The following is a 19,677-nucleotide window of genomic DNA, read 5'->3' on the forward strand; positions in this document are numbered from 1 at the left end:
GTCTGCATCAAACCATCCAGAAAACTTATGTTTTCCCCAGAACCGAGCTCACTGGGACACCACCATCTCTGGCTTCAAACAGACTGAAAAGCATCTAAATATCCTCCTACTGGTTGACAGGTTAGTGGGAGAAAGCCCACTTTCACTCTTTTTGAGCTCTGATTGTTCTTTCTCCTACTTGTTCCTCCTGCCTTCATGCACAGTCTATGTTGTTCACCAAACCTTGTTTTGTTATACTCTGTTTTATTTTTTCTCATCCTAACAGACAAATTATACAGTCCACATTTCAGTTGTCAAAAGATTCAGCATTTTTTGAAATCTATTTCTGAAAATAGATTATGTCTATTTTTTCCCTTTATCTTAAAACTGCACAGTGTATGTTTTTAGTATCGATTGTATAGTATATAAGAGTTCATTATCATATCATATTGGAGATGCGCTTATATAGTCTTGACTAACCTAGTTAATAGAATTATCTGAATAGGGTTTTTGTTTTGCAAGCATGACAGGCAGTGTGTGTTTCAAAGAGGAAGACGGGAGTCATTGTTCATATAAGCTGGTCACAATGATGTTTAAGACCCATAAAATTTGATTCCCTCCAGAATTGGTGCTGCACCTTGGAAATGTGCCAGTTCTGCATTGCTCGCTACCTCATGGTTCCTACAAAAGATTTTAAACCTTTTATCCATGCTGGTATGTTTGTACCTATTTGCATTCCCTTCAAGTTGTACAATCTTTTAGATTTCCTTTCAGATAAAGCACATGCTCCATTAATCTCCCCTCAGCTGATGAGTTCCCTCCCACAGTTTTTTTTAATGCTCCATCATGCACATCTCTCAGAGTTCCTGGTGGAACTGGCTTTATCTGCACAGAGATACATGTTCTAACTCTCTTCTTTTGTAGTTGTCTGGATGAATAATGTTGTTCCACTGACTTTTTCCGAAACAAAACAAAGATATCCATAGGTTGTACAAAGAAGATTTATTTAACAGAAAAGTATAATAATATCTGTCCTGCAACAATAACTACATTATCAACATATCATACAATATGAACGTTATCTCAGTAATTTTAGTTTTCCTCAATATTTTCACATTATCTAAGGTGATCCCAGAAGAAACACTGGGGTTTTCTACACCACTGTGAGACTCCGGCAGAGCTCCTAATTGTTTCAGCACTCTGAATTAAACGATATCTGGGCAAAGACTTGCATGTGGCGGTCATTGTTTACAGTCCATCTATGAGTACAGATCAATTAAAAACAAGATAAAAGAAAAGAAGCCACAAACAACACAAAGGTAAATTGTCATCAGATGATAGCAGATGGGTTTGAGATTGCATTTTGTCCATTCCTTGAGGTCCCGACTTTATACCTGCGTGAAGCCAAAGCCTCCTCAAATTTAATTTGAGCAAACAGATTCCAGAAAGATTCAAGCCAGTGCTGTTCTTTGCCTACAGATTATGCATATTCATATGCAGATATCCACTTATGAAAATCAGTACAGAACAGAGGAGTTTGCAGCATATCAATGCACTTCTGATAAGACTTGTGGGAATACAGGCATTTGGTCTAACACGTTGTATGCTTATCCAGTGATAGCTCATTGGTATGTCATGGCTGTATCGCACTCGCCTCCATTTAGAGGCACAGCACACCGCATGCATTTTTTTTCTGGTATTTTGTCTGCTTTGGATTAGCTCTAATCTAACAGCAATTACCCTTAGATGTGTAACACAGCAGAACATGCTCTCCTGAGGTCAATGGTAGGTCATGTGTCTTCAGAGTGGTTAAGTGCATCATCAAGGTGAACAATACACACACGCTGATCTGCAGCCATTAATTTGTCGTGTTTTGTGGTTGTTTATACATTAAATCCTTATATGCATTTAAGGGAACGTTCCTCATCATTTTTTTCCGAGTAGGTGTTTATTTATGTGCTAAAACTGAGTTTATCTAATTTCAAAGCAGATGACTACATAAATTGCATTTGAATTTTTTAAAAAGTGTTGATAGTTTATATGCATGTAGAAAGATTCTCCTTCCATCTGTTTAACAGTATAACACATTCAGAGGGAGCCTGAGGAAAAAAAAAAGTCATATGTCTGGTTGTAATGTTAATTTCACCTCTTTAAATAAATTAATCACATATTGTGGAAGGGAGAAAAATGGTGAGATCTGTAGCCAATTAGAGGAATTATGATGGCCGAATTCCAATAGGGAGGAGGATTCACATTCTATGCAGAGTTCTTCCTCCAGAGCCACTTGACATTTTTAGAAATGTATTTTTTTATGTTGCAGCTCTGCATTCTTTTTTTCTTTTCTTTTTTTTTTTTAAAAAAGTGGTTCTCCAGCTTACTGTGATCACATAGATAAGCAGATATTCAGATACTGGTTATAAAGCACTTTTTGGACTTTCAACAGAAAGTAACAGTCATAAATATAGACATTCTTAAAGATAACTCATGCTCATTCCCAGCTGTAATAAAGTTGGAACCTACTAATCTCATCTGCAGTGTCCTTTTATAATTGGAATATAAAAAGCAAACAATAGTTCCCAATAGAAGCTACCAACCAGGGTGCCGTAGACAAGAAGATATAATTAATTTGACAAGCAGTTTTAATGATACTACACTGCATGACAAAAGTTATTTAGTATTTCCATTGTGTTTTGGTGTAGACTTTGAAGTTCCTGTGCTTTGGTGTTCCAGATTGCACATAAAAGGCCTAGCTGGTCAGAGTTTATTATGCATGAGCCACTTGGGGTTACCACTTCACTACACACTAACTAGGATTGTAAATTTTCCTACAATTATTAATTTTGTTTTGTTTTTTTTTTTTCATAATACAGATGTTTTTTTTATAACTGTGAATGCACTTTGAACCTTTATGTGTTCATGTGAGTTCGATGCTGTCAGTGCAGGTTAATTTCCTCAATCACATTACCTGTTCCACTTACACCAAATGTCTATATTAAAAACTGAATCTGCAGTTATGTCTCCTCTAAAATATTTTGTTAGTTGGACGGGCCTGGGTGGATTTTCATCAGCTCAAACACAGCAGTATTGTAGGAATAATGTAAAACAGGAAAAATCCTGGAATGGAGTATAGTTAGCAACACCACAGAAAGTGAAACAGACTGCACACACACACACACACACACACACACACACACACACACACACACACACACACACACACACACACGCACACACACTTGTTTTCATATCTTAGTGAGGACTTGATGCTTTCCCTAGCCACTTACCCTAACGATACCCATCAGAAATGAATGCCTAATCCTAACCTTCAGCCTAAACCTAACCATAACCTAATTGTAATTCTGACACTAAAACCACATTTTGAGCCTCAAAAAATGCCTTAAAACTCGTGGGGACTGTTGGTCTCCACAAGTATAGTAGCATGCCAACTTTCTGTCCTCACAAAGACATCTAAACATGTACACACACGCGCGCGCAACACGCGCACACACACACACATATTTCTAGTGCACAAGTTCGTCAACGTCTGAATGCTTTCGTTTTTTGTATGAAAGATTGTTAGCTCTCTTACATGGGGTATTTGCTCATATGTGTACTGTTGTTTTTGATGTCAGTTAATTCTAAGTATCTGCTAGGATTTGGACAGCTGGGATAGGCTCCAGCACCCCCCGCGACCCTGAAAAGGATAAGCGGAAGCGAATGGATGGATGGATGGATGCTAGGATTTGCTGGGACAAACATTTTTTGCTTGATCACATCCTCCTGCACCTCTGGACCATTTTCAGTACAGCTTTAAATTTTAGATGTCTTAGTGGAAGTGCCATCCTGGCCCCTTGCACTTGTACTTCTGCAAAACTGCTGGCTCTCCTACAGAGTTTCAAAACAGTGATCTTTCATCCCCTTCTGGAAGTCTTGAAGAAATGAATGTGTGGATGAAGTGGATGAGGCAAATCTGTTGAGTTGTTCAGATAGTGAGCAATGATTTTGTAACCAAAAACAAATCTGCTTTTTCAGTGGGCTCTATGCCAGCATATGATTTCACACTGACATGTACAGCATTTCAAGTTGTTTCCACTGAAAATCATACTGACAGTGTCTACCTCCACTTGTCCCTGTGTGCAGGTTCTTTGAGGAGATTATGTTGAATCAGCTAAATTTATTTTAGTAATTTAATGGTTTGTTCCCCTAATCTGTTGATCATACCTTCTGTTTGAATAACATTTTACTTTATGAGTTATTGATCTGGGAAGTTTGAAACTGTGAATATTCTCCCAGTTGAACCGCAATTGCAGAGCATTTTATAATGTAGGGAGAAAAAAAAAGTCTGTTATTGTGGGTTCCTGCACTACTGTCTCATGCAGAAATAATCTAAATAATAAAAGAATGTGCAGAAATTAATAAAAAATTGCAAAAGTTTTGTCAGTATAGTGAAACACTGGCTCTATATAGATATTTTTTCCAAAGGTTTCCAAACAAAGGTTTTTAGCAATAATATATTGAACTATTAGTTTTGCTTGGGTATATCAATACCACCTCAATATAACCTATGTAGCAATTATGTATTTTATTATTTAATAATTAAATATATGGACATTTTCCAGATTTAGACAAGCCATCATAAATTCCTTTGTGTGTTGTGTATCTTCCACTCTTTAGTTCAACAGTGTGATCATTGTTCCGTAACATAACCGCAATCAGGACAAATGCACTATTAACTCTGTAATGAGACAGCTCAACAAACAGAATTAATGGGGACCATTCAAAATGGCAATCTCCAGCTTTCAACACTTAGTTAGGCTTGTAAGTATGGATGTCAGAGTCAGGTCTTAGCTAAAGAGAAAGAGTGCCACTGTGGAGTTATTTTTTTGACCCTACCTTTCAGACAGTGTTGTTATTTAATGCCTTTGAAATAGGGCTGCACGATTAATCGTTAGAAAATCGCGATCTCGATTCATACTTATGTGCGATCTCATTTCCAACTGACAACGATTTAAAAAAAAAAAAAAAGACGACGACGGCGATTGTACCGCATTTTGATCCGGGACGTAATCTGCATGAAAACAAGCGCTCACTCTTCCTGCTCAACAAATGACAAGGGCGGAGCCTTATACCACGTGATACAGAAGCTGTGCCGTGTGATGCTAAAATTAGCAGGGAAAAACAATGGAGACCACGTCAGGGATGACGAGAAAGTGACAGGACAAAATCCGTCCCGGTCAACCACCCAAACATCAATAACGGGAACCTTATACAGCGCTTCCCTATACACGTCGAACTCCCGCAGGCACAAAGAAATTACGGCGGCTATTACTTATCACCTGACCAAAGATATGGCTCCCATCAACACTGTGCAAAACGAGGGATTTAGGAAAATGATCAACACCCTAGACAAACGCTACACAGTGCCGTCCCGCAACTATTTTTCTATTGTTGCACTACCTGCTCTATACACGCAGTGTCGAGCAACGGTGGAGATGGAATTTCAAGCAGTACAACATTTTGCAGCAACGACAAAACGTGAGACATTTGTTGTTTTTATGTTTATTTATTGTTTTTATGTTCAGTCTCAACTGTTACGAAGTTGATGTGCAGTTAATAAGTGCAATAAATATTTATACTGGAAAAGAAAATCGTGAGAGAATCGTGATCTCAATTCTAAGCCAAAAAAATCGTGATTCTCATTTTATGCAAAATCGTGCAGCCCTACTTTGAAACTCAGTAAACTGTGTGGGTATGGCTTAAGGAAGAAAAAAAGAGTACACATATTTTTCCACTTTAGTATAAAACTTACAGCATACAGTGGCTTGCAAAAGTATTCGGAGCCCTTGAACTTTCCCACATTTTGTCACATTACAGCCACAAACATGAATCAATTTTATTGGAATTCCACGTGAAAGACCAATACAAAGTGGTGTACACGTGAGAAGTGGAATGAAAATCATACATGATTCCAAACATTTTGTACAAATAAATAACTGCAAAGTGGGGTGTGCATAATTATTCAGCCCCCTGAGTCAAAACTTTGTAGAACCACCTCTTGCTGCAGTTACAGCTGCCAGTCTTTCAGGGTTTGTCTCTACCAGCTTTGCACATCTAGAGACTGAAATTCTTGCCCATTCTTCTTTGCAAAACAGCTCCAGCTCAGTCAGATTAGATGGACAGCGTTTGTGAACAGCAGTTTTCAGATCCTGCCACAGATTCACGATTGGATTTAGATCTGGACTTTGACTGGGCCATTCTAACACATGGATATGTTTTGTTTTAAACCATTCCATTGTTGCCCTGGCTTTATGTTTGGGGTCGTTGTCCTGCTGGAAGGTGAACCTCCGCCCCAGTCTCAAGTCTTTTGCAGACTCCAAGAGGTTTTCTTCCAAGATTGCCCTGTATTTGGCTCCATCCATCTTCCCATCAACTCTGACCAGCTTCCCTGTCCCTGCTGAAGAGAAGCACCCCCAGAGCATGATGCTGCCACCACCATATTTGACAGTGGGGATGGTGTGTTCAGAGTGATGTGCAGTGTTAGTTTTCAGCCACACATAGCGTTTTGCACTTTGGCCAAAAAGTTCCATTTTGGTCTCATCTGACCAGACTACCTTCTTCCACATGTTTGCTGTGTCCCCCACATGGCTTGTGGCAAACTGCAAACGGGACTTCTTATGGTTTTCTGTTAACAATGGCTTTCTTCTTGCCACTCTTCCATAAAGGCCAACTTTGTGCAGTGCATGACTAATAGTTGTTCTATGGACAGATTCCCCCACCTGAGCTGTAGATCTCTGCAGCTCGTCCAGAGTCACCATGGGCCTCTTGGCTGCATTTCTGATCAGCGCTCTCCTTGTTCGGCCTGTGAGTTTAGGTGGACGGCCTTGTCTTGGTAGGTTTACAGTTGTGCCATACTCCTTCCATTTCTGAATGATCGCTTGAACAGTGCTCCGTGGGATGTCCAAGGCTTGGGAAATCTTTTTGCAGCCTAAGCCTGCTTTAAATTTCTCAATAACTTTATCCCTGACCTGTCTGGTGTGTTCTTTGGACTTCATGGTGTTGTTGCTCCCAATATTCTCTTAGACAACCTCTGAGGCCATCACAGAGCAGCTGTATTTGTACTGACATTAGATTACACACAGGTACACTCTATTTAGTCATTAGCACTCATCAGGCAATGTCTATGGGCAACTGACTGCACTCAGACCAAAGGGGGCTGAATAATTACACACACCCCACTTTGCAGTTATTTATTTGTAAAAAATGTTTGGAATCATGTATGATTTTCGTTCCACTTCTCACGTGTACAACACTTTGTATTGGTCTTTCACGTGGAATTCCAGTAAAATTGATTCATGTTTGTGACTGTAATGTGACTAAATGTGGGAAAGTTCAAGGGGGCCGAATACTTTTGCAAGCCACTGTATGCTATACACCAGGTTGCATCTCATACTGTCCAGAAGCTCAGTGAAGCCCTGGTGGTCCAGATGTGGGAGGAGATCCCTGATGACATTACTCATCTTCTCATTAGGAACATGCCCACCATTCTCAGGCATGCACACAAGCATGTGGTACAAACTACTGAGCACCATTTTGAGTTGCTGCAATGACATTTAGGTACAATGGACTAGCTTACCACATGACTGTTTCAATTTGATTTTCTTGGTGTCTTTGAATTCATCCCTCAGTAGGCTGATAAGTTTCATTTTCATTAAATGATGTAGCATCCTTTCATTCTGAACATATTACCCAGATCAGTGTATATATATCAGACATGATTTTTTTTGTTTTTCTCATTGAGATACGATGTGTTTTCAAAATGTTCCCTTATTTTTTATTTCTTTACCATTAGTATTTCTAAACACTTTTTAAAAAAACTAATGATAAGTTATTGGCTTGGACCAACAATTTGGTCATACCAGCTTTAATATAAAATCTATCAGCTATTGTTGAGTTAAAGTTATTTATTCCAATCTTCCAATTGGGGGGTGGTATTTGTGTGTCTTGGTGCAGCTGGCGGGTGGGGCCGGAGGGTAATTGTTTCCAGAGTTTTGAGTAGTTGAATGTTGTCAGAGCCAGATAACTCAACATTAATAAACTCTCTGACAACACAATGATGGATTTATTCCTTAGGTCTTTCACTATCCCATCCACTGATCTAATGGGATTTGCCAGGCCGACTATTATGATGAAGTAGGCAAATGATTGTCAGGATGTTGCTTCTCATCGGTCATATTAATTGCATTTATATGTCATTATTACAGTCTCCTAATGGATGATAGCTGCTTACAGGCGGGCACTCTTCTCCTTAACCTAATTAAGTTAGAGCCAGTGTTTTTGCTTTTTTCTTCCCTTCTCCATGCAAATTGCATCATAAGTGCTATGTTTTATGTTGTTTTCAGAGAAAGAAAAAAAATCTCCTTTGTCTACTTAATGTTATTTGTCAGTGGATTTGAACAGCCTTCTTAGTTTCCAACCTATTGATCCAGTGACAGTTAAAGGTTACATGGCTTAAGAAAGTCAACATCTAATATACAGGGATCAAAACAAACATATTTTTAGGGTATTGATTTTTTTTTCTATTGCAGTGATGTCTCCCAGAGAAAAGCAGAACAAGGAAGAAGAGTGCTTGCTTTATACGCTTGTTAAGTCATTTTTTGTTATGCTGAGGTATCAATTAGACACCATACATTTACATAATACGTCATGAGCTGACGTGGTAAAAGTACACATATTTGGCATTTAAGTAGTACAAACACTTGTGTTAAAAATATGATAATGATAAAAGCTGACGCTCTCATTCTTTCCTCTTCCCGAGAAATATAGTTGTTATACCTTTAGTTAGAAGACACGTGTGTGTGTGACTAACTCAAAAGAAACAGTTTTTGTGTTTGGTGATATTAGCTGAGCTGTTACATTTTAAAATTGAAAAAATTACTAACTTTTTGCATGCTCGTTCTTTGTTGCACTAGCTAGATGCGTACTGCAACCACAAATTATCAACACCCGGACTATAACCAGCCAACTTTTTCAGTTGTCTTAAACCCCTTAGTATAGTGCTATAACGGTGATAGATACACCAGTTTTTTGTATGTGTTATTGTTTCCTCGATTTAGTTTCAAATAATTTTAATGTTTGAAGGATGTGGCTGACCTTTTCACAGTTCACAAATTAATACAGTATAGTCAGTATAGATATATCCACTACCATTTTCTGACATGACACTACTGTTCAGGCTGTGTTGGCCCAAGTCTTTCTGAAAGTGCTGTAACTAAGTTTAAAGATATAATTCCCCCAGTGTTATCCACTTCAATGCCATGTGCCAACACAGTGCAGAGCAGCTACCTGAACTCTACTCCCACAAAGGTCGATTATCTTGTTAATAGTTTTACATCTTCACTGCATATGACTCTGGATACTGTGGCTCAAATCAGAAGTACTCTACTCCCTGGTATAACTCTCAAACACACCTCTTAAAGCAGATAACTCATAAGCTGAACAGGAAATGGCGTCTTACTAATTTAGAAGATCTTCATTTAGCCTGTAAAAAGATTTTAAACATTAGAGAAAAAAAAATATTCACAACCATCTCACAGACACAACATTGTGTACAGCTACTTTCAATACTACTCATATTTATTTAGACTCTTTTTCTCCAGTTGATTTTTGTGAGTTAACTTCAGTAATTACTTCATCCAAACCATCAACGTGACTTTTACACCCCATTCCTACAAGATTGCTCAAATAAGTCCTACCTTTAATTAATGGTTCAATCTTAAAAATAATCAACCTATCTCTATTAATTAAGCTGGCAGCAGTTGCCTATCTATCTAATCGACTCGAATTTGTTCATCTAAATGGAGAGTCCTTTTCACACATCGTGGAGTTCCACAGGGTTCAGTGCTAGGACCAGTTCTGTTTAAATTATACATGCTTCCCTTAGGCAGTATCCAGATAAGGCATGGCATTAGTGCTGTCAGCGTTAGTCTCGTTAAAATGATGTTAACGGCATAACCGCATTAATGCGGCAAATCTCTGTTAGCGAGTTAGCGCGGATCGGCCCGTGCGTGGGGCTGCACGGCGTCAACGCGTTAGCCCGTTAACGCGTTAGTTGGTTATGGCGTTAATGTCATTTTAACGAGATTAATGCTGACAGCACTACATGGCATACATTTTAACTCCTATGCAGATGATACCCAGCTTTATCTATCCATGAAGCCAGATAACAGATATCATTTAGTTAAACTGCAGGAATGTCTTAAAGACATAAAGACCTGGAAAATGTCTAATTTCCTGCAAATTCAGATAAAACCGAGCTTAACTCTGCCCTAAAAATCTTCAAAATTTGTTGTCTAACCAGAGGCTTACTGTGGATGGCATTACCTTGGCCTCCAGTAACACTGTGAGGAGTCTTGGAGTCAATGCACATATTAAACAAACATGCAGGAATGCTTTCTTTCATTTGCACAGTATCTCTAAAATTAAAAACATTGTGTCTCAGACTGATGTTTAAAAGCTGGCTCATGCATGTGTTACTTCTAGTTTGAACTACTGTAATTCATTATTACAAGGATGTCCTAAAAACTCCCTGAAAAGCCTTCAGTTGATTCAAAATGCTGCAGCAAGAATTCTGACAGGTACTAGAAAGCAAGAGCATATCTCCCCCTGGCTGCTCTTCATTAGATGCCTTTTAAATTCACAATCAAATTTAAAACACTTTAAACACACAACAATATAAAGCACCTTGAAGCAACTGTGATTTGGCATTATGTAAATAAAATTGTTTACTGATAAAACTGATTGAACTGAATTCATATATTCATATTAGACTGTTTAAAGTAGTCTTCCAGGAAGGTGTTAATTGGACTTTTTGACTGTTAACCTTCCTAAAAATCTGTGTATAAATGTTCAGATCCAGTGTCACTTATTTGTGTTTACTCTTTAGGGGTGTTGTTCTAGGGCATGAGGACCCCACATCATATTAAAATTGTAAAACGTGAGTTTTTTGATGCCATATCAGAGGACTCATCAATATGACTGACTACATCCATTTGCAGTGATTCACACAAATGTGCAAAACATTAGTCAAGCTTAGGCAGAATTTTAGTTCTCAGCATTTGAAATTATGTACTCTTCATGGGTTTTGCATAGATTACTAAATTAAACTATGCCTGAGATAACTGGCTGTGGGTATTCACAGTTATCCAGTAGTTTATCCAGATAGTACAGACAAATAAACATGCTCGCTATGGATATGATAAAATTAAGAGAAAATATGTTATATTATCTAGTATCTAAGATTTTAATATATAATTGTTTTCACTGTCTGATTTGATTAAGTTACCTGTCTTGATTCTAATTAAGGAATTTGATTATGTTTAAAAATATTGCGATTTTGGTTAAAGTACACCATAAGACAGCATTAAACAGAAAGCTCAATTTTCTCATTTACTGGGATGCCAAGTTCCACCTCACTAACACAAGCACACACTTCATATATTGACTGGAGACCCTTAATATTTTTTGTTTGTCTGTTTGTTTTAATAAAAACAGAAATATTCCACTTTCTGTTTGGATTTTGAATTCAGGTTTTATGTATGTGCATATACTCGAGGTTGAATTACATTAATGGGCACCACATTGTTACAACTAGTGTATGAAAGTTGGCCATCATGCAATGGAAATCGCTGCACCATTGGTGCTCTTTGTTGTTGTCCCTGGTTTTTCCACCAACAAACAGTGAAACAGCTGCTATGCCCACAAGGTATATAGGAGCCTCCTGGTGAAACTATCCCCTAGAGCCAGGTAGAGTCTGATCAATGGTGTCTTCTCATATTCAACAACTCAGGCTCATGTTCCAGCTACTCTTTTAAAACTGCATAATTAGATAATAAAGTGAGGCATGTAGAATAGCATATTGTGATTATTATTAGAATGTTCATCTTAAATTTCACAAAATGTTTTGAATTTAGTTTTTTGCCCACACTAAAGTGATATTTTATGTATAATAATTTATTGTTACAGGTTCCACAGTCCAGGTTTAAAAACAGACTTTTCCCTTCTTTTTTTATTGCTTTGTACTGTATGCATTCTAAAGTATTTGGAATTGTTTTTGATGTTGCTTCAAATTCTGTAAAACACCTTGTAAGTAGTTTGGAAAGGTGATGTATAAATCAAGTTTTTTATTATTATTATTATTATTATTATTATTATAACTTCCTCTATCCAGACTTTAGGAATTGGAGACCCTCTTAATTGTACAGAAACAGGACCTTATTTTGCTTTGTAATGAAACCACAGGAAGAATGTCAGGAGAAGCAGACAAAAATTAAAAAAAATACAGTGGGGCAAAAAAGTATTTAGTCAGCCACCGATTGTGCAAGTTCCCCCACTTAAAATGATGACAGAGGTCAGTAATTTGCACCAGAGGTACACTTCAACTGTGAGAGACAGAATGTGAAAAAAAAATCCATGAATTCACATGGTAGGATTTGTAAAGAATTTATTCGTAAATTAGGGTGGAAAATAAGTATTTGGTCACCTCAAACAAGGAAAATCTCTGGCTCTCACAGACCTGTAACGTCCTCTGTAAGAAGCTTTTCTGTCCCCCACTTGTTACCTGTATGAATGGCACCTGTTTGAACTCATCATCTGTATAAAAGACACCTGTCCACAGCCTCAAACAGTCAGACTCCAAACACCGCCATGGCCAAGACCAAAGAGCTTTCGAAGGACACCAGGAAAAGTATTGTAGACCTGCACCAGACTGGGAAGAGTGAATCTACAATAGGCAAGCAGCTTGGTGTGAAAAAATCAACTGTGGGAGCAATCATCAGAAAATGGAAGACATACAAGACCACTGATAATCTCCCTCGATCTGGGGCTCCACGCAAGATCTCATCCCGTGGGGTCAAAATGATCATGAGAACGGTGAGCAAAGATCCCAGAACCACACGGGGGGACCTGGTGAATGACCTGCAGAGAGCTGGGACCAAAGTAACAAAGGTCACCATCAGTAACACACTACAACGGCAGGGAATCAAATCCCACAGTGCCAGACGTGTTCCGCTGCTGAAGCCAGTGCATGTCCAGGCCCGTCTGAAGTTTGCCAGAGAGCACATGGATGATACAGCAGAGGATTGGGAGAATGTCATGTGGTCAGATGAAACCAAAGTAGAACTTTTTGGTATAAACTCAACTCGTCGTGTTTGGAGGAAGAAGAATACTGAGTTGCATCCCAAGAACACCATACCTACTGTGAAGCATGGGGGTGGAAACATCATGCTATGGGGCTGTTTTTCTGCCAAGGGGACAGGACGACTGATCCGTGTTAAGGACAGAATGAATGGGGCCATGTATCGTGAGATTTTGAGCCAAAACCTCCTTCCATCAGTGAGAACTTTGAAGATGAAACGAGGCTGGGTCTTCCAACATGACAATGATCCAAAACACACCGCCCGGGCAACAAAGGAGTGGCTCCGTAAGAAGCATTTGAAAGTCCTGGAGTGGCCTAGCCAGTCTCCAGACCTCAACCCCATAGAAAATCTGTGGCGGGAGTTGAAAGTCCGTGTTGCTCGGCGACAGCCCCAAAACATCACTGCTCTCAAGAAGATCTGCATGGAGGAATGGGCCAAAATACCAGCTACTGTGTGTGCAAACCTGGTAAAGACCTATAGTAAACGTTTGACCTCTGTTATTGCCAACAAAGGTTATGTTACAAAGTATTGAGTTGTATTTTTGTTATTGACCAAATACTTATTTTCCACCCTGATTTACGAATAAATTCTTTACAAATCCTACCATGTGGATTCATGGATTTTTTTTTCACATTCTGTCTCTCACAGTTGAAGTGTACCTCTGGTGCAAATTACTGACCTCTGTCATCATTTTAGGTGGGGGAACTTGCACAATCGGTGGCTGACTAAATACTTTTTTGCCCCACTGTATATATATATAATGACAAGAATGTTACTTTGTTTACTCAGATTTTGAAATAGAGAAGCTGTTGGACCTAACTCAACCTTAATGTCACATAGAGAGTGTAAATAGTTGTTTAACCCTGTGTGTAAATGTGCAGCTTGAAATTGTATTGATTTTTTTAAAGCTTACCTCTTCAGGCAAAATCAGATGTTCAGCTTTTAAGTCAAAAAAACAACTGTTTGACCGATCACTGCGAGTACGGGCAGCATAGGAACCATCACAGATCATAAGGGTCAGATTTATTCAGGAAAAAATGCTCTCCTTGAATTATGTCGGTAGGGAAAGAACATGCAATTCCTTTAAAGCATCAACTGAATGAAATATTTTACTTTTCAATGTGGAGAATTCTTGCGGGTACAGTGGCAACAAAAGTGCAGAGCAAAAAAAAGGAAAAGAAATACAGCCAATGTTTGCCTGCAACCAAAGCTATGATAGTCCAAGACTGCCTGGCATCTTGATAAATATTTGAGCATGGCTTTTTAGTACAGATAAACAGACTCCACAATTTTATAATAAACAAAGTTTTTAACTATGTCCTAAGTTCATTTCCATGGGTTCAAGTAATATATTCTGTGGCACCACAGTACTATAAAAAAAAGCTTAAGCCATCCCATATTTCTTTATATTTTACTGGAAAAATTGAAAACAGGTGCAGTGAGTTACTGAAATGTGCAAACACACCTAGGAATACAGTATATAAGGCAAAAAACAGAGTTTATACAAGATTCAAGGCCTCTCTCTTTTCAGTATGTAGTAGTACCTTTATTCATCAACAGCCTGAACTCTCTTAGGCACCTTTCTTATAGTATCTTTATATAGTCTTCAGGAAACGTTCTCCAGACTTATTGAAGGACATTCAAAGCTTTTCTTTGGATGTTGCTTTCCTTTTGTACAGATCTCAGTCAAGATAATTCCACACTGCTTCAATAATGTTAAGGTCTGGCCTCTGTGGAGGTCCATGACTGATACTGTACCATCATGTGTTTTTCTGTTTTTACTGCATACCAGGATGGCAGTGTATATGCAATCATTGTCTGGCTGAAAAATGAAGCCACTGCCAGTCACACATTTTCCAGATAGCATTACATGCTGGATCAAACTTTGGCAGCACTTTTCTGTTACATCAAGTTGAGCAAGATCCCCAGTGCCACTTCTTGAAATTCACTCCCAAACTATGACAGAACCTTTGCTGCATTTTACAGATAGCAGTGGGCATTTACTGTCTTGCTTCTCTGCTGACCTCCAGTGCACATACTGACAACGATTTGAATCAAAATTTTACATTTCAGTTAATCACTTCAAAAGACACTGTTGCTACTGATTTTCAGTCCAGTTTTTCCAGTTTTAATTTGGCATAGTTCAATCTTTTCTCCCTGATTACCTTTCTTAAGAATGACTTCCTGAGAGTCACCCTTCTGCTGAGACCATTTCTGCTGAGGCTTCAGCAAACAGTAGATGGCTCAACTGAACTCCTGGGTCCTGTGTGACATCTTTACTTTTTTGCCTTATTGTATAAGGACATTACTTTCAGGTACTGTTTATCTGCTGCAGATACTTTTTTAGGCTTACCACTTCTTTTGTTTTCCAGTTGTCCATTTTTCTCAATTTTTTGACTTGCACACACTGCACATCATGCCAAGATATGGCAAGTTTTGAGCTATTAGCTCTTTGGAGGGAAAAATACTATTTTATACTTATCCTATAGTGTTATCTTTGACATTTTTAGTAGATTCAAATGAAGAAATGGGAGCAAATTATGTGTCTTTGTAGCTGGCGACTAGTAACAAATAACCCAAAGATACTATTTAAATAGGTTCTTTGATAGGCTGTCTGTTATGTGTAGAAACAACACTGGTTCATCTCCTTAGTAAGATGTCTTGTTTTATGCTGGAATAAATCATGGGTTAGTACTGACTGGCTTAACAAACTAAAAACAAAACTAGTGCTCAAGATCAGTAAAAATTACAAGCAATCATTGAAATGGTAGAAATGAATTAGTATCATGGGTTTGGTTAAGGCTATCTTTGTTTATTTTTTTTATGTTTAAACCATAGTTTCTTTAATTCTTTCCTCGCTGTGCTTCTTAACACTGTAGGCTGTCTAAAGGAAACAGAGTTGCTTTCTAATGACATCTGACAGTGGCCGTCTGTTGCAGTCATGTGATACAGTCCCTGAGCAGTCGTGGCCTGTTTAATAAATGTGGCCTAACCATGAATCCATCCAGAAAACAGAAGATTGGCTGCATAGCTGATTCTTAATTCATTATATTGCATGAGAGGGATTGGCAATAGTGTCTCTCTGAGTATACTATAAGACAGTATAAGTGCCAAACCGGGAGATTTATTGCTTTAACATCTGTGGTTTTATTAGACCAACATGCACAATTTTGCTCTTCAGTAAGTATGCAGCACTGCTTACTATAACAGATGAATTAGTCTATGTCCCCTTCTTCACCATCATGGCATAGGTGATAAAGTCCATAAATGAGAGCTGCAGAGAAGTCATGTGGTACTCGTTTACTACTTTGGTGATACTATGACACGTACCACCTACCCAGTCATTGTTGCAAATCATATAAACGTTTCTTGGAAACCGTATTCCCTGATGACTGCGGCCTCTTTCAGCAGCATAATCTGTCTTGCCACAAAGCAAAGATAATTTGGGAATGGTTTGAGGAGGACAACAATGAGCTTGAGGTGTTGGTTTGACCTCCAAATTTCCCAGATCTCTATCCTATTGAGCATTTTTGGGATGTGCTGGACAAACAAGTCTGATGCATGGAGGCCCCACCTCACAACATGAGTTGCTACAGTACAGAACTTAAAGGACATGGTGCTAACATTTTGGTGCCCGATACCATAGACACACCTTCAGGGGTCTAGTGGAATCCATGCCTTGACCTGTCAGGGCTGTTTTGGCAACAAAAGGAGGACCAACACAGTTTTAGGCAGGAATTACTACAAAAAATGAACCAAATGTCACAAAGGCACTGTAAAAATGTGACCATGCCAAAAAAAATCAAGCAGGCAGTCCATATCATAACACTGAGCCATACGTCTTTATTGAAATCACACAAATGCATGCACAGTGACACACTCACCTGGGAATGTACAGTGTTTTATCCTCTCCGATTTGTCACATACGTCTACAGCTCCTCATCTAAAGCTGCCTTAGCACTGATATGAATCAATGTACCAGTCAAGTGAATCCAGGTGAGATAGAAATCCACTTGCAGACCTCTGATCACAATCAGTGGTGGAGAAAACACATGGAGGCAGGTTTACCTCAACTTCAAACATGCAGGCCTGTGGCACAATGGGGGACAACTGTGGAAGGAAAAGCTGAAAAGATTACCTCTCAGACTCTGTGTGCTCCTCTGTGGGAGGTCCTGGTAGCTTGCAAGAAAGTACACGTGGACTAGAATTCAGAGAGCTAATACAGATTGACAGATACTAGTGTGTGGTTGGGGTTAGATGAGTGCTGTTAGTGATCTGCCATGAATGCATGGTTGTCTGGTTAATGCATGCGATGCATTAACTAAACAACATCAAATATGCTTGCTTAGGTGTAAACGAACTGATTTTTGAGTAAATCGTTCACACACAGATTTTAAATTGCATTTAACTTTTGCGAACTTACAATTAATAATCTTGTAAACCTTTTTTAAACAATCCTTAAACTTGGTTCTAAAAGAAAACATGAGGATGTTAAGAATTTTAGTATGAGAAATATGATGTATCACATTGACATTGTTTTCATAACCTACAACAAGGCCTATATAATCTACAGCATAACCCTTTCCTTTGTAATGTAACTGCAGACAATGTCACTTTTTTTTTTTCTTTTGCCAGACCACTTAGCTACCTTGGCTGGTGGGAGATGCTGTCTGCTATAATAACAGTGAGACCTCTTCAGGAGACTGTTGCCCACAGAAAATAATTGATATCATGCTGCAGTAGCAAGCCAAAGTAGGATGATGGAGACATTGGAGGCCAGACAGAACTGACACCTTTATGAAATCTCCTATTGTAGCTGAGTGAGCCACTGTGGTTGGACATTTCTTCTTAGCCACTTCTGTTCTTTTTATCTTTTTTTTTCTCGCTTGACTATTTTGGAAAAACGCACAATCACAATGACATATGCCTTTATTCTTTCATTCCATGTTATAAACATGTATATTTTCAGCCTCGGTCCTGTTGAGATAAATATATCTCACTCATTCGCTGAAAAATATTTCAGCGAATGAGTGACATCAGAGATGACGGAGGTGTGTTCTCATAATGTGCTAATGCCACTAGTATTGTGCTTCCTTGTGATATACGCGAGCTTTCTTTTGTATATTATGACACCGCAGACACATGCACAGTTTGCTTCATTCATCAGAGAAGAACATTAGAATTCAAATGCATTTCTGAGAAAGAGATCTGAAAGCGTTTTAAGTTACCTATTTTAGAACCTTATTCATTTGTCTCTAATCGGCGATGAATTGCCTTCACACAACTCCACTCTGACACCACTGTCTGCTCTCAGTTTTTCAGGTGAAAGGGTCTGTAAGTCAGAACATTGAAATGCCTGTAAAAAGCAATCTGAAGCAGTCTGTCTGCGTCAGCACGACTTTTAAAGTACTTAATTTTCATAACAACTTGCACGCTTCTTTTTTTAGCGAGATGGCGCAAACTTCCAGTGTATTATTTGTCATTCAATGTTCCTGTTCCTGTTAAAGTTATGGTGGTGATGTGAAAACACAATCTTACAACCAAGCTGTTAATCTAAAAGTACAATGTGGTAATACTCCCACACACCCAATAACATATAATATATAAATGGGTTATTAAAGCTTAATTTCCTTTGCTGTGCCAATAATTTGTCTCCAGCCATTGCAAGAATTTATGATTATTATTGATCTAGAGATGTACTGATTAGAAAGAAAAATCTCAGTCCGTAATGGACTGCAATAGTATGTTGTACCACCTTGATAGTGCCTCATATTAGATCGTATTATTAGTTTGACCCAAAGTAAACAAGTTGATAAGCAAACTGTACATGTCTCATTGAGAAACAGTGTCTATAGAAATAAAATGAAATTCAGTTTTATTTATATAGCACAACACTCACCTCAAGGTGCTTTATAAGCTAGGTCAAGGGATTGGACTTTAGCAATTCCATTATTGATATCACTTGATCAGTGTTGGAGTCATTACTCAAAAAAGTAATTATTACACTTATTACAACACGTTTCTTAAAAGTAATGCAGTGTGTTACTTAATTACTCCTAGGAGAAAGTAATTTGTTTTACTACTTGTTACATTACTTTAACTTAGGTCAGAAAAGTGACCTGAAATGCATTGTCTCATAATAATGAGTTACCAATATATACCTAAAGGGTACACTCCAACATAATCACAAATCTCTATCCTAATGAGTACACACAAATGACCTTTCTCTTTGTTTTTAAGTATTACCACAAAGCTAACAGTACAAAGCAGAGATGGAAACTAGCACAATGGAGACAATCGCCACAGTGATTCTACTTTAAAAATATGGACAGGTAGAAACAGAGGATACAGCCTGTCTGCTCATTCCTGCTTTTGTTACCTGTTGAAGTCCAGGGTCTGGCTGCTGGGCTGTGGTTCGCATTCACTTAGCTTTAGCATCACTCTGGGTTCTTGGCTAGCTTAGTGTTAGCATGCTGTCTGTGCTGACAGTTGCAAAGAGTCGAAG

The 19,677-nt window shown here is 38.4% G+C and overlaps 1 protein-coding gene across 2 annotated transcripts in view; it reads left to right on the forward strand.

Annotated features, from left to right (window-relative positions):
- The window catches only part of LOC120714478 (astrotactin-2-like), a 285,359-nt gene that overhangs the window by 11,321 nt on the left and 254,361 nt on the right, over positions 1 to 19,677 (forward strand). The window contains exon 1 of one of the 2 annotated variants that reach the window (XM_040000718.1): positions 13,857 to 17,992. The exons of the other annotated variant lie outside the window; for it this stretch is intronic. The gene's annotated coding sequence lies outside the window, so the exon portion shown is untranslated. Of the gene's footprint in view, positions 1 to 13,856; positions 17,993 to 19,677 lie in introns of those variants that run through there. 2 annotated transcript variants of the gene reach the window in all.

This window comes from Simochromis diagramma, unplaced genomic scaffold, assembly GCF_900408965.1.
Source record: "Simochromis diagramma unplaced genomic scaffold, fSimDia1.1 OVJJ01000596.1, whole genome shotgun sequence".
Lineage (NCBI taxonomy): Eukaryota > Metazoa > Chordata > Actinopteri > Cichliformes > Cichlidae > Simochromis > Simochromis diagramma.